Here is a 14327-nt window from a genome sequence, read left to right as displayed (position 1 = left end):
ATCACTGGAATCGAAAGAGGAACTGAGGTATATGCAAGGTCACTTGGGGAGAGGTTTTACTGCAACTGTGGCACAGGTCTTAAGGGCATCGGAGTAAAAGAGAAAATGAGAGCCAGCCACCCGTATGGAGAAGCTGCTTTGCTTTCAGCAGAAGCCCAGGAGGCTTTTCTTGGCTTTCCTGTTTCACGTTCTACCAGGGGCCTGCTTTGCCTTGCAGAGAACTAGTTAGTAGTAAAGTCCTGTTGTTAAAGTATGGTCTGAGCAGAGGTGCTAAATTACAGATATTCTTCTGTCATCAAAGTGGAAAGAAATTTGGCATTTAACGCAATTTGGCGTTCTACCTCTGTTAGCTGTGAAAAATAGAATATGTCTTTCCTAAAACTGCATTCATTATTTTGCAAAAGAGCCTGATGGTGTAGGAAGAAGAAAATTGAGGGAGCATGTGAAAGAGAATGGAGGTGGAGGTTTTGGGGAATGTACAATGTAACAGAGAAGATTCAGGAGAAGGGTGTGCTTTAGAGCTGTGGAGATGTGTTCAGGTGGACGTGAGAGCAAGGAGAGAACAGGGTATAAAATGGCTATTAAGTATTAGTGGTGCAATAGCTCCAGGAAACTGGTCATGCTAATCAGGAGACCCTGACTGACTTGTTCTACTCGGGAGTGGGGAAAAAAGGAGTCAGATTGTATTGATGACTTGGTCTTAACAGTTAGTTTAATTATTTATTCTAAAAATCAATAGAATTATCATATGAGAAAGTTTTCTGCAGTTTCATGTTATTGAACATCTGTCATATTTTAAATAATGTGAAGGGGAAAAAGTACATTTCTAGGCAAAATCTTCATCATGATGGAGGGAGCAAGGCTGAGGTTACATGCTCTTATGCTACCCAAATTACTGCTATGGAAATTTAGTAATTACTCCCAGGAGAATTACCATAAAGCAAAAAGAGTTAGAGTTAAACTTAGGAAGAAAAAATCTATATGAGATAAATGACAAACATGCTTTAATTATGATGAGATGCTTAATACTTTGTGTAATTGGATAACGAAACTCTGCACTGCAATAAATTGACATTTTTTGATTTATTTTAAACCTAGTTGTGTAGAAGCCAATATAGGCATCTCTTCATTAGTATGCGGATCTAAACTGCATTTAAGCTTATAATTTTCTGAGATCATTACAGCATCTCTGTTATATGTGCTCCCTGCATGCATACTCAGCCTCTACTTAATTAAAAATCATTTGGACACTTCCAAAACGCTTGCTCTAGGAGCGGGTCTGCCTTATAAAATTCGTAATATTTCAGAGGTGTAACATGTTACATTTTAAAGCAGAATTTATAATCAAAATGAATCATGAGACATGGTGGGCTCAATGGCACTCAATTTCTTCCCTCAGCTCCTTTCACCTTCTTGGAGTGTGTCTTGCTGTCTTAACTGGCTGCCAGCTCTGAGCCTTCCTCACTAGCAGCAAGCAGAGCAATGAACTCCTGTCTTCTGGGACGAGTTATGCCTCAGCCCACCTGCTTGTTTCTCTGAAGCACCACCTGATATTTGGCTAACCAAAACCAGACCCTTCAGAAGATGGGCAGAAAGGAACATGGAAGCAGTTATATGCGTGTTACCCTCTCTTGCTGACTCATACCACATATGCCTTTTTAACTACCATGACAGAATTATCCATTAACAATGGCAAAGAAAAAAAAATTCCCGTGTGGGTAAGCCCTATGACCAGATCTTTGATCAAAGAAAAAGTAAACGAGAAAGCTGGTTATAGACCCAGGAGTGAGAATGGCTACTGTAGGGTTCAAAATGTTCCTTCTACTTGGATGTTGGGGAAATAGCTAGCGCTGCAGGAGTGATGCGCAGTCTTGGTTTGGGAGCTTCTTGCAAATGCTGGTCTCAGGCGTGCTGTGATGGGCCAGAACTGGCAGTGGTTGAAGCTTTGTGTTGGTTTTCTTCTCTCAAGACCATGAAAAGCCTGTGGCTTTTTAAAGGAATCTCTTTTTTTCGAAGACTCGGCCAGGAATATCATGGCAGCAGAGGTTGGGAACACTCAGCCTGTGGCTCAGTCATCAACTAGAAGTTGGCAGTCCAGTAAAAACTGGTTGAAATGCAGTTCTTCCCAGGAAAATAGGCTCACTGCGGTTTTTTGTCAGTAAACTGGGCCAATATTGTGTTAGGGGGGAGAGGCTCAACTTCTTTTTATTCCTAGGCAGAACAAAGCTACTGCCTCTATGTCCACTTTTGAGACATTAATGCAAAATGGGATTGGCCGCTGATCCAAGTTAAGATTAAGCAGTCTGACTCTTGTACCAGGAAATAATTAGCAGATGTCAGGTAATTTCTCATCATGTGAATCTCTTACTCAGAGAGGTAGTGCTTAAAGTTTAGGGATAATATACTTTGTGTTTCCAGTCTAATGTGCACACAGAGTGCAACATATAACATCAGTTTTGCCTATGGGAGCTACAAGCAATACCTCTGTAATTAATAGCATTGCATCTCGGTTGTGGACATGTTACCTGGCATTGTAGTCATTCAGAGAAAGTGCAGCCATAAATGGTACAGCAGGAGTGGGGGTTTAAGCTTTCTCAGTGCAAGTCTCTTGCCAGGCTATAAAAACAGACAACTGATAACTTCCTGTGAACACCCTTTCTCACCTCCTTTTGGCAGACCGATCATTTTAGTGGCCTGGGTGAAGTTTGTCATTTGTGTTGGCATTTCTGTGCTGTTGTCCTACTGTGCCATCAGGATCCCGTTTTCATCTTAACATTTTTAAAGTTGCCCTGTGGATAGACAAGGTTTGATATGGCATCAGGGATTAGGAGAATTCCTATCATGGGATTGAAACTGCTGCGGAGCGGGTCTGGCTGACTCCTCGCACACCATGCATGTGCTCCCTCAGCCCAGTTGCACGTGTCTTCTCATTCTCAGAAGGGCAGAGAGACACGGCTCTACTGACAGCTCAAGAATCTCCAATCCTGACATCCCCGTGCAGCTACCCTTGTTACGGAGGCCTTCTAACTGTTCCCCCTCCAGACTTGTAGAGGTACCAGTCTGCAGCTGAAAGAGCGGTAGCCTCCAGTGTGCTCTAACCCGTTACTTGTTGTCAGATTCCATAAGGTACTGCTGAGGTTCCTGTGATGCATTGCAGATGTCTGGTATGTATATTGCTTTTTAATTTATGCTTTATCCTGTTCTTTTTCCAGGAGATGAGCTTTTTAACAGCTACATGGGTGTTACTGTGGTGACCGTAACCAGGCAAAAACATACAGTTGATATTGAGATAGTTCTACATTTGTGGACTTGGATATGATTAAGAGATTTTAAAAGGCAAGCTGTATTTTTTGCCTTTCCCTGCAGAACAGAGAGGTTTATAATGAACTTTCAGTTACACAGTATGAAGTGGAAATGTATGATTCATCTTCAAAAGCATGTGTGTATTAGTATATATGTACAAACACACACATATTACACAAACGTTGTGACTTCTAGCTATTTAGAGGTTTAGAAGAGATTTTCTCCAAGCATAATTAAGATTGTTTAGACATTTGACTCTTCATTTCTTTATGCTTTATTTGGATTTCTTGTTAGATTTAATTTTACCTTAGAATTTCCAGGGTTTATAATTCTTGGGCTTTGAATAATTGCATTATCTCTGTAATATATTTTACTGTAAATCACTGCCACGAAGCCTTAACATTGCCTCTGTCTTCAGGGTTTTTCAGTTATATAATGTAATTTCCATGCAGCATGAGGCTTTTGAGGAGACATCATTCTGTGATTCTCACCTGAGAAGTGCCTTTCCAAAAAAGGTGTGAATGTGCTATCTGAAAGACGTGGTTATTACTCTTGAAATTCAAAACTGTAAACTACATGAGTTTTGAACCCAAATGTATCATTCTAACTTAGCTTCTTAGGGAAATAAAACAGAACAAGTGTAGCAATTAATGAAAAGGAGGATTGTAGTGCAAATCTAAATTCCTAATATACTGATAACCGCAAATTAATCTCAGCAATTAGAGATGAGAGCTATTTTCCTCCAGTGTGCAACTCTCTGAAATTTTAGTGAATGTTAATAATAAATTAGAAGACTGATAAGCTGTTTCTGTAAGCTCATTTAAGACACGAAATGCATCAAATGCTACATTTCTTAAGGACTCAATTTTTAATGAGTCACAAGCTAAGAGAGGACTGAGTAGAAAATCCTCCAGAATATTGCCTATCTTCGGTTAATAGAGTCACTGAACGAAAGGGTAGGAGGCACCCTTTGATCAAGTAGTTTGAGCGCCTTCCTATTACAGCCGTTGCATTTTACCTCCTCAATTTAGTGCTGAGCCTGGTAGCTTGTGTGTGACAGCAGCAGATCTGTCAGTAAGGCATCAAGCCTTGATCTAAAGGCTGGGGGAGGGAGAAGGATGAGATAGAGAATTGTTTCTTTCAGTCATTTGCTCCAGCTGTAACCACCACATCATTAAAAATCTATGCACTTTTTCCTTTTTTGCCCACCCCTTCCAAGGCATTAGAGGGAGGATAAGGAGCAACTTTATATGTTTAATGAAGAGCTTGCATACTTGCTCTGGGTTCAGTTTAGCCTTGACAGTGGAACTGTGACTGTACTTCTATAAAAATGCCTGCAACTCTGAACTTCATGTCGCCCTTCAGTTGTATTTCTCGAGTCCCCAGAGCTGCACAACGGGGCAGTTCACCGTTTAGCAAGTAAAGCAAATCCAGACGGACAGAGAACAAAAGAGGAAAGGAAGAAAAAAAGCAATGAAGAGGCACACGTGTTGAGAGGCTCTCCTCTCTTAGAAAAGATCTTGGACGCGTACACAAACACACACAAGAAAATCAAGTCTTCCAGTAAATAGTGCCATCTCCTTTTAATTTTTTTTCCCTAGTACTTAACATAATCTTTTTGTATTTGAGAAAATTAAAGTTGCAAAAGGGGCTGCAAAGTACTGCCTCTGGACCTGGATCCATACTACATTGTGCATGACAGGAGCATAGTCCAGATGTTATCTAAGTCTCCCTGAATCACCTGGTTTTGCAGATCTCAGACTACTCATGCCAATGCAAAGTGAAAGAAAAAGTCCAAATCCTGAAGAGTGAGTGCAAAGGAGAGAACCGAGTAAGCCTGTGAATCGATGTTGCCTTCTATGTTACATTCTGGACTGTGGATCTGGTGTTTCAGAAAAGGCCCATCCTTGAAACAGTCTGTGTTCTTTTACATTTGGTCACTTTAATCTCCTCAACAGCAAAGGTCTTTCCTTAAATTCCACAATGTCTGTTGTTCTTGGCTTCACATTGAAATCTAACAGGCAAGATACAAATCTCATGTACCCCCAACTTTTTTCCATCCCACTTGGTAAACTTTTATTGATCCACCTATAATGTATCTAACAGGTAACAAACATACTGTGGCAGGAGATGTTTTCAGAACAATGTTTCCATTGGAAACCTTGCTCCAGATTGCATGCTGGAAGATATGAATGCCACTGAGTGTAGTTAAAAGGAGGGGTGACATTTTACAGGGTCCACAACCTGGATTTTCCCTGAAAAAAGTTTGGAGACGATCTGGAGGAGACTGGCCCAGGCAGCCGTTCTCAACCCCAGACACTGACCAGGAAGATGTCTCCATGAGAGCTTTATTCCATGCATGGAGGAGAAGGAGTGTGAGCACGGTGTGCCTTTCTGTATGCTTCCTTTTCAGTTCAAATATGGGGAAGTAGGTACACACCTACTTTCCTTTTGTCAGTAATTAATCCAAGAAAAGTGACCATATGGTGCAGCGACTGCACACTGAGCACACAGTGATGGGCAAGTCTCTATTGCTTAATTTGAATTCATGATTTCCTCTATCTTTTCAAGTCAATCATATTGTTATTTTGCTCTCAGTGTGCCTTGCTTCATTTTGGATTTTGCTCTGCTCAGGCTTTTCCATTCAGTCCCTTGTAACCTGCTTGTGCCACAAAGCATTACTTCATTATACCTAGAGATGGCTGGACTGATGATACTATTTATTCTGTTTCAGGAAGTTTTTAGAGGTCACTAGTGTCAAGGAACAACAATTTGCATTATCTCCTTTATTATGTGGATTGCTTCTTCAAAAGAAAATATTAGAAGCATCCTTGAAATTTGTGCTTGTCACAGATGTCATATCCCATTCCCCCAGCTTTGAAATTTGTGGTGGGTTGACCCTGGCTGGATGCTGGGTGCCCACGAAAGCTGCTCTATCACTCCCCCTCCACAGCTGGACAGGGGAGAGGAAACATAATGAAAGGCTTGCGGGTTGAGATAAGGACAGGGAGAGTTCATTCACCAATTACTGTCACAGGCAAAACAGATTTGTCTTGGGGAAAATTAATTTAATTTATTGTCAAGCAAATCAGAGTAGGATAATGAGAAATAAAACCAAATTTTAAAACACCTTCCCCCCACCTCTCCCTTCTTACCAGGCTCAACTTCACTCCTGATTTTCTCTACCTCCTCCCTCCCACTTCCTCCTCAGGGGGAGGACTCCTCACACTCTTCCCTTGCTCCAGCCTGGGCTCCCTCCCACGGGAGACAGCCTTCCACGAACTTCTTCAGTGTGAATCCTTCCCATGGGCTGCAGTTCTTCATGAACTGTTCCAGTGTGGGTCACTTCCATGATGTGCAGTCCTTCAGGAACAGACTGCTCCAGCGTGGGTCCCCAGTGGGGTCACAAGTCCTGCCAACAAACCTGCTCCAGCCTGGGCTCCTCTCTCCATGGAGCCACAAGTCCTGCCAGGAGCCTGCTCCAGCGTGGGCTTCCCATGGGGTCACAGCCTCCTTCAGGCAACCACCTGCTCTGGCGTGGGGTCCTCCACAGGCTGCAGGTGGATATCTGCTCCACTGTTAACCTCCATGGGCTGCAGGGGAACAGCCTGCCTCACTATGGTCTTCTCCACAGGCTGCAGGGGAATCTCTGCTCCGGCACCTGGAGCACCTCTTCCCCCTCCTTCTTCACTGACCTTGGCATCTGCAGAGTTGTTTCCCTCACATATTCTCACACCTCTTTTCTGACTGCTGCTGGTGGTGTGCGGTTTTTCCCCTCCCTTCTTAAAGATGTTATTCCAGAGGCGCTACCACAGTCGCTGATGGGCTCAGCCTTGGCCAGCGGTGAGTTTGTCTTGGAGCCGGCTGGCATTGCTTTTACTGGACATGGGGGAAGCTTCCAGCAGCTTCTCACAGAAGCCACCCCTGTTGCCCACCTACTTCCAAAACCTTGCCATGCAAACCCAATATAAAATTGTTACATAAATTAGAAGATTAAAAACATTTTTGAATTTTAAAAATCTGGGCAAAATGGAAGTTGACTCATTTCTAGCTTTTTTTATTCAAGAAAAACGTGTAAAAAGAATAAATTTTTAAATAGGAGATGAACTGATTTAGAAAACTTAACAATATGAATAGCAATTAATTTTATAAATGCTTACTATATAAAAATTCTAAAGTACCCTTTTCACTGCTCCCAGGTATAAAAGCTCCTAAGTAAGTAGTCGAGATTAGCGTGGTCTTGAAGTTAACTGGCTTGTTCCAGTCTCTGACTGGAAGTATGATTTCTGTATGGTCTGCTATTGCATATCATACATTCAGCTGATCTTCATAAAAAGGCCAGCTGAAGTTTTGCTGAGCCTATGGAAATAGGAACAAGTGTATCCAGTGTTATCCCAGCAATGTTTCAGTCATTGGGATAGAACTTCTGCTCTTATGACTTTTGGTCTTGATGGAAGTGACTGACATTCTCTGTCATACTCTAACGAGTATTTGAAATGTTAAGTATTAATGACGCACTCAAATAATGGAAAAAATTTCTCCCAACTGATCTGGCCACTCCTTTACTTAAAGGACCGTTCTCCATGTGACTGCTGCTGTATTAGTTGGATATAGCGAGACCTTTTGCATATGGGGCCAAATAATTCCATTCTGTGAGAAAGTAAGTTCTTTTTTGCACATCTGTATCAATGTGCTAGCACTAATGGCAGCAGCCACAATTCCTCTTGTAATTAAAATATTCAATGCTATAATAAAAAGGTGTTTTCTTCATGTATTTTGCAATTTTAGAGTCAAAATAAATTAACACAATGGTTTTAGCCTAATGTGTGCAGTGTTCATGGAGAAATGTTTCATCCACTCATTACTTGGGCAGTTTGTGTCTTATTGGGGAAAAAAGACTTTTAAGATTTGACCCTTGACTTCTTTCCAGCAGTTTTCTGTGCATCATAGTAAAGAAATAAAAAATTGTTGCCTCTTTTTCACACTCTTTCCCTGACTGTTCAGCAAATGCAATGTCCTCACTCTAGAGTGAAAGCCAACACACCCATACACACACACTGCTTTGTGTACCTAGTCTTTTCCATGTAATTTCAATAAATCATGAATATTCAAACTACTGTTACAAGCATCTGTGCAAAAATAATATAAATACTGTTGTTCACAGGCAGTCTAAAGGAGTAGTTCAGACTATCATAAGCAGTCCACTGCATAGCCATAATGTTTAGAGGATGGAAAGGCAATTCTACCACTCGTGTTCAGGTTTCCTGAACTTAATCTCAGAGCCAGTTTATACCAGGTGGGACAGAGGACTTGCTTTCATCTCAGAGAAATATATCCTTGAAAATTATATGTGTACTTTGGTGACGACTGCCTGTGAATTAGGAAAAGAGAACAAATTTTAACCTGGCAAATTTGTATACATCTGTTACTCCTGGCCTGGAAATAGTTTGACTTTTTTTTTTTTAATATAGTTTTGGATTTGCAGAGGGGTGGTTTCTATAAGTTCCCTGGTGTTAGTTACATTAGCATTTTAAAGGCTGCTCATGTAAACTCTTGAGCTTTCATGGCTCTCAGTATTAGCTTTTTAATATAACACAGTTCATATTGGGTTTTATTGCTGTTTAATTTAGGTTGGGTTCTCTATGTGGCTTCTCAGCTGCAAGGAGTATGGCCTACACTTGTTTGAGATTTTTCTTGTCTGTGTAAACCTGCTATTGATGTTCTTTTTACTTCCATATTGCAACACACTCTAAGAGCTAAACTTGCCTGTATTTGTCATGCAGATCAATTATTCTACATAGCAAACCCAGATCTCATATTACAGGTGGGAACCTAGAACTTTTAGATGGTAACTGCAAGTCTCTCCTACCTTTGTACCATATTTTGGTTTTTCCACAGATATAGAAATCCATAGCTGAATTGTCTAAATAAATCATTCTTAGCAAATAATGCCTCTTATTCAAAGGACACATGCAAATAATTCCCAGCCAAATGTTAGTTATTGGCTTCTCAGTTCATGTGCTTTTTGAAGTGATCCCAATATCACTCTTCTCTTTTAGGCATCTGAAATTGTTTAAAGCAACATGTGGTTTCTCACCCTTCGATAAGAAAAAGGCAATTTTAAATAGGGTGAAGAAAAATGTAATTTAAATAAGTGTCTTTAATTTGGATATTCATGTTTATAACAGCAGCTTTTCTCAACAGAGAGATAATTTTCTACATAAAAAGATTTTTAGATAATATTTATTCTAGATAAATTTGTATGGACAATTCAGATAGTTTTAAAAAACTCTGTATAACATACTGAGAGTAGCAAAGCTTACATTTGCACAAGTCTTATTAAGAAAGGATGTTCTTTATTGTGCATTAATGTGTTTCATCAGAATTCCCGAGAAGTTGTCCAGCTATACATAGTAAATATTACATATCAATAAAGTGATTGCTCAGCAATTGAACCACTCAGCACAAATTATATTTAATTTATGGTGAATATCTGCACCTGTTAAACAGTGAAAAAGGCTCCTGACATAAGTGATCCTTTCATGCTGTTATTTATCTAAGTTTTTATATAGGTTCTATCTTTCCAGATTATAATCTTTTAAAGATCATATTTTCAAAAACATTCCCAGGCCTGAATTTTGAACTTTCATATTGAAGAGGGAATATATGTAAATTTTAGGTAAAATATATATATATGTATGGCTAAGATCTACACCATCAAGGGAAGGCATAAAATGTGCCTGTTACTGAATTAGGCATTTGTTTTGTATATCTAATGACAAAATCAATATGTGGCTCAATCGAGGAGACATCCATCAGCCTCTATCTTGCTAGCATTCGATCAAAAGATTGTATTTGCAAGCTTCGAAGGGGAGAAATGTTTCTCCATCTTTGACAATCCATATTACACTAATTCGGACAGCTTTTACACAGAGCTGCACCAGTTTACTCAAGCGTTGCTTTCAATATCATTTCATTAAATCAATGCAAAAGGTTGTGTTGACCTTTTAAATATATATTTAAATCTGATCAGAGGAGCTTAAATCAATTAGGAACTGATTTTAAGCCAACTCTTAAGGCAAATAAGTGTGACCACACGGGGTTCCTCAGCTGTTCAACGAATTGATGTGAAATCCAATTTAAATTAAGCTGCTGCAAACAAACCACTGTTGTGTTCTATGCGAGTCCCAAATGTGCCCTGCAAGTTCTTTGAGAACTTTCTTTTTAACTTGAACAGAGAACTCAAGGGAGATACAGTTAATAGAGTGAAATCCGCTCATCCTTGTCAGGAAAGGAGGGGTGACTACAGACTGCAGTAAGAAGCTTCCAAACAAACATCCAAGGTTCATCCAAAAGTTGCCTTTGTAAACCTGTTCACCATCAAATGGCGCCCGTTTTTTACTCCTCTCTCTTGGCAGCTGTAACTGCAGTGAACAGGGTGGGTGGCATCAGGAATAGCACCACCCACCAGACTCCAGCAGGAGGAGGCCTCCTCCATATCCCAGAGGCTAAAAAGATCCAAAGTGAGTTTAAAGGAAATCCCCTCTCCTTCGTGCTTGCTAGGGATTGGGACACCTAAGGTGTCCAACCTTTGCTTGCCTTCACAGCAGCTCTGGTGTTTTCACAGAGTAGATTATTCCTCTCCCCTGAAACTTCACCAAAGACCTCTGCAGGACTGGAGAGAAGCCCCTTTATCTTCTCAACCCGTAAGCCTACAGGGGAATTCAGAGATTTTTCTCCAGAAGCAAAGAAATGGGAGATGCAAAATGAACCGCACCCCATATTGATTCGTAATGCAAATAAGATGGAATGAAACGGGTGTTTGTAGAAGTGGTGGGTTACCTGACCATTTCTACACATCAACAAACCTGCAACATGGCTTTTAATGATTGAGTTTAAAAATAGAGTGAAATATGAGCATACAATCATGGAATCATACAATAAAATTCACTGTGAGAGAAAGCACAGGTGAGAAGAGTTAAATAGAAGGAAATAGTAAAATAAATTGAGGGAAAACTGGTTTAGCATAAGCAACTACCTTAATTATTAATCAGATAATACGGGTATGCAAGCTGCACTCGTGAGCTTCTGCGGGCTATTGGTCCCTCAACTTCTCCACCCCACTCTTACTCAGATAAATCATCATTTGCTCCATTTTCCCCTGTCCTAGAACTGAAGAAAGACAAAATGAACAGCTTTCCTTATACTCTCCAAAATGTTTTAATTAATTGACAGTTTTGCTCTATGAAAGAAGCGTTATAAGGGCTCTTCCTCAGCTTCAGGCCGCTTTCCAACCAAAGGCTGTTGTCTGATGGGCATTTGGGGAAGCTGTCTGCCAGTCCAAGCCCCAGCAGGAGAAATGTATCTAAAAGCAAAGGTAGGTGCTTTGTCACTTGTATGAACAATGGAAGGTAAGAGAATGGGGCATTGTTTTTTCTCCTCCAGGGAATGAAAAGCCTTTAGTAACTGGTGATGGTTTGTATATGTGTGGTATTGCCAGATCTCTGGCCTTTCTTTTTCCAGCTTTCCTGGTTCCTCAAATTTACTTATAATATTCCAATTCAGACCTGTGCAACCAGTTGTCTTGAAAGATTGCAGACTTGCAAAAGAGGGTTATGGGATGTGAGTGAATGTGAACATAAAGATCTTCCATGATTAACTCATGAATATTTCTATATATTGAGGTAGAGAAGCTAACACCTTGGTGGTTGTATTAAACTCTCACCCAATACAGAACTTTCTATGTGTCTTGCTAAACTCTCCCTGAAGCTGTTGCATCTTGACCTGTTTTTTTTTTTTAAAAAAAAAAAGAAGTCTTGCTGAGACTACAGGTGGGTGGGAAAGTATTCCTAGTGCTGGATATGGCTCTTTCCCCTTCCATCTATTGTAGGTAAGAATCAGTGAATCCTTAAACTGGGTTGAGAGATATGATTTATTAATGTGGCGAGCAGAGGGAGAAAGAAAAAAACAAAAAACCCCACAGTGACTGGAGACGGGAGAAGAAGGGACTACATCACTTTGCAGTGGTATATTATCGAAAGCAAAAATTACTAAAGCACTAGGCCCTACACTTTACACTTGTTTCTCTGTTCATTCCTATTTTCTGCATTTCCCAAAGCTGTCAGGACTGAGGAGCTTGTGCTTTCTGATCAGTGAAAGCTCACTGTTTCTTTCCATTGGGGTTCTGGAGATCCAGTTAGGCTGAGCTTTGAAATTAAAGAAAAGGATGCTTGACACAAAAAGATGTGTTCAAGGTATATGAACCTGTAAGGAAGTATGACAGTTTATTAATTTATTGTATTGTTCAGTATAGAACTGTCAGGCAGGGATTCGCTCTTGCAGGATTCACTGACCTAGATGCTGTAGTGAACTTTCCAGTGGAGTCCAAAGTAAAGCTAAACTCAGTATATTGTCTTTATCTAGGCATTCACAACAGAGAGCAGTTAAATGCCAAAAATAGTTGAAATCCTGCCTTCTGAGAACTATTTGAGTTACCTACCATAATTTTTTGTTCCTGCTTATGCTGTTATGGGAGGCAGGGGACTGCTGGCTCCCTTACTCTTAGCTTCTTTTGTAATATCCATATAGTTTTTGCACGAGTAATTGCCACATCTGTGGGCCACCTATTTTGTTTTTTTCCATTCCTTTGTGTCTTTCCAAGAAGGAGTGGTATAAAATTAGTTATTTTTTAGCCCTGAAATCACATATGAACTCCACCTTCAAATTCTGGCCCCCCCAAAAACACACACAAAAACCGTGGATTTTTACAGTTTTCTTTTTTTATTATTATTTTTAAAGTTTTCAGTTGCCAAACGGTGCTTTTGTATGACTACCAGGGACTTCAACAAAATGCTTTTATTGACAGCAGCATCTCTCATATTGTGACAAAGAAGGATGGCAAAGGCTAACGAATTGCATCTTGTTTAGCAGGGCCTGCAGTTAGGAATTTTATTCAGTTAGAAGAGATCTTTGGAAGAATTTTGGGGTACTATAGTTTTTGGAAGAAGGGCAAAGAATTAATGGGGGAAGACAAATGCAAAGCTGTAGCCTGATGGTTCTCAGCTCCTTTCAAACAGCATCAAAACCTTTGACTCGGTGTAGGTAGCTTCCAGACCTCCCTTTGCTGATGTTTTTTTTCTGATTTTAGTTCTTATTCCCTCTCTGTGACACTCTCCCCACATTCAAGACTGTCAGGGAGAAGTTGTAGATAGGAATATCTGTAAACAGTGTTTTAGTGTCTCCCACACAGCAGTCTGGAACTGCTCTCCTCGTATTACTGAAGGTTCATGGATTTCCCAAATCAGTAGGAGTTCATTGATTTATGTGCAGGCAAGCTTGTGTTACTACTTCGGTTACTCTCATGGTTTTTTCCTGGCTACTGTTAATTAGCCTGGCAGATCTTCCAATGTTGCTTACACACAGCAGTAGATGAATAGAACTACTTGTATTGAGCTATCGTAACATTCTCCTTTTTTGCATTCTCCTTCGAAGGACAACAGGCACTTTGAAAACTCTTGTCTAAGCAACGAAGAAGATCCAGACTTCGACCTGGTACTCAGATGATGTCTCTAGTGTGGTTAGTGGTGGTTGTCTCCTGCACTCAGACTATCCCATAGCCTTTGACAAGACCCTATGCAGTTCTTCTGGGATATTCAGGTTAAAACCAAATCAATCCCCTGCTACCACTTTCCTGTTACCCTCTGAAAGACTTGTCCTCTCTCTGAATTACTATCTCAGCCTCTGTCTCTGACATCTCTTCAGGATCCCAGCACATGTTAAAGCAGGACTCTTTCTCTCTCAAGTCCTCATGCTTTCCTATGTGTGTGCCTTTTTTGTCTTGGTGGTTGTAGGCAGTGTCACCCTCCCACCTCTTCTTCAGCCTTGTGAATAAAAGGCAGCCAGGCTGCAGCTGACCTAGAGGTATGGTGACTCTTGTCTCCCCAGGCTACAGGCACCATGGAGAGCCCTGGCTTCCCTGGGGACCTCTGCACAGGCTGTGAGCCTCTTGGGAGGTGGCAGCACAG

Source organism: Phalacrocorax carbo, chromosome 1 (assembly GCF_963921805.1).
Source record: "Phalacrocorax carbo chromosome 1, bPhaCar2.1, whole genome shotgun sequence".
Taxonomy (NCBI): domain Eukaryota; kingdom Metazoa; phylum Chordata; class Aves; order Suliformes; family Phalacrocoracidae; genus Phalacrocorax; species Phalacrocorax carbo.
Note: the sequence above shows the minus strand (reverse complement) of the source record.